The sequence below is a fragment of the Hemitrygon akajei genome, chromosome 2, assembly GCF_048418815.1.
Source record: "Hemitrygon akajei chromosome 2, sHemAka1.3, whole genome shotgun sequence".
Classification (NCBI taxonomy): Eukaryota; Metazoa; Chordata; class Chondrichthyes; order Myliobatiformes; family Dasyatidae; genus Hemitrygon; species Hemitrygon akajei.
Window position 1 is genome coordinate 185073827 of NC_133125.1, and position 2412 is coordinate 185076238.

A 2412-nucleotide genomic window follows, 5' to 3' on the forward strand; every position below is an offset into this window, starting at 1 on the left:
ATCAAGGAATTACTGAAAGGTATCTGTCATTTAATACACACTTGCATATAAATTTGCAAGCAAGTGAAATGTGACATATCTTCAAAAAGAAAAAGATAGCAAATTAAATCTCGCCTGAATTACTCTTCCAGTCCTCTACATTTGGGTGAAGTTGTCCTGTTCATTCTAGTTACAAGCTGTTGTTTTGCAGCGACACAGAATGCCTGGAAATATTTGGGAATTGTCTCTGAACTGACTCCAGAGGGGTCTTTAACAGAAGGGGCCCTGAGAGGAGCTGACTCAATTCATTTGTGTTTCACATTGTGTTGAACTTCAATGAAGCACAAAATCAGTTTGGAGTTGAGGACCGAGGGAAAGGCTCCCCCATGATCCTGACAGTGGTAAGGTTGGGAACGAGTAGGACTGTCTCCCTTGTGTCTGTCTTGGATACTTACAACAACATTTTCATTCAACAGCAGCTTTCAGCTCTGTTGCTTTTACCCCCAAGTTCCTTTCCAGCTTATAAAACAAACTTCAAAATATTGTTATTCCTTCCTCATGTCCTCATTCAGGAACTTCCTGGCCATGTTCACGTCACAAATAAACTTTCAACATAGATTATAGTTCAAGAATAGTAGCAAAATCACCAGTTCCTGGCATTAATATAAGGAAAAGTTCTGTGACGCTTCAGAGGCAAATTGCAAAATAATATGTCAGCGAGCCATAGGGAACAATAATAATGCAGGTGACTCTGGACTGAACATAAAGTTTGGTTTGAAAGGTGGAGTACAAGTGCAGACAGGGAAATTCAGAGTTTGGTCTTTGTGTAAATCAAAGCACATGGACCAGTGGTGGAGAGATGAAGATCAGGAGTTTACAGGAGAAGAGAGTTAGAGAAGTGAAGACATTTCAAATGCATCTGTATTAAACTGTTGTAAACCGGGTCAGGGAATGTGAGGTATGAAGATTTAGCAGGTTCTGAGAGCGCAGATGAGATTTTAATCATTAGGCATAATAACAGGACTGCTAAAACAAACATCCCTGCATCAACAAACATCAACATGGTTTAGTGAGAGGGCTATCATGTTTGATCTATTTATTGGTTTCTTTTTACAGTGATAACGTGCTGTGGGTAAAGGTGGATCTGCTCTGTGTAGATTTCCAGTGAACATTTACTATGGTGTCATATCAAAGGTTATTGTGGAGAATGTGAAACAGGAAGAAAACAGTCGGCATAAATGGGTCTTTTCTGGTTGTCAGGATGTAAAAGTGGATGCCGCTGTGTTTGGTTCTGGGAACAGAGATTTTCATAATTTTCTGTAATGGTCTTGCTAAGGGAGATTAAGCTACCAATGATATGGTGGTTAAATTTGACACCAGCATAAGGAGGAAAGTAAATTGTGATGAGGACATATGGAGGGTCCAAAGTGATGAGAATGGGCAAATCATCTGACAAATGGAGTGTAAGGTGGCAGAATGTGGAATTGTTCATTTTGTCAGGGAAAACGAAGGAGAGTATTATTGAAATGGGGAGAGGCTGCAGATGCAGAGGGAGCTGGATTCACTGGGCATCATTAGCAACTGGGACAATTTCAGCTTCAGCAAGTAATCAGATAAGGTAACAGAATGTCACATTTATTGTAGAGTGAACTGGCTATACAAGAGTTAAAATTATCTTCAGTTAAATAGGACACGTTCAAGTTTCTTGTCATCTGACTGTACATAATACAACCAAGTGAAACAAATATTCCTCCAGACCACTGTGCACCCACGAAACACAGATCACTCACAGCACAGAAAGCAAAATATTACCACAAATACATTAATAAGACATAATTCAGAGTGCATGTAGTGTGCAGCACAGGTAAACAGTAAACAGCTTGCTGAGGGGGAGCAGTATCTAGTTGCTGGGTGTCAACATCTCTGAGGATCTATCCTGGCCCAACATCTTGATAGAATTACAAAGAAGGCACGACAGTGGCTATATTTCCTGAGGAATTTGAGGACAACTGGTTAGTCACCACAGACACTCACAACTTTCTGCCGATGCACTGTGAAGAGCTTTCTAACTGGTTGCATCACCGTCTGGTATGAGGGTCACTGTACAGGATCGGAATAAGCTGCAGAAAGTTGTAAACTCAGTCAGCTCCATCATGGGCACCAGCCTCCCCAGCATCTAGGACATCTTTTAAAGGCAATGCCTCAGAAAGACGGCATTGACCCTTCAGGCCCCCCATCACCCAGGATATGCCCTCTTCTCGTTGCTAAGATCAAGGAGGAGGTTGAAGACCTGAAGACACTGACGTGAAGTTCCAAACCAAACCTGAATCAACGATGGGATCCTCGACAGCTGTGGCAGGGTTTGAATGCTATCACCTCTTATAAAGTTAAATCAAGTGACATGGGAGACAGCAGAGCTTCACTTCCAGATGA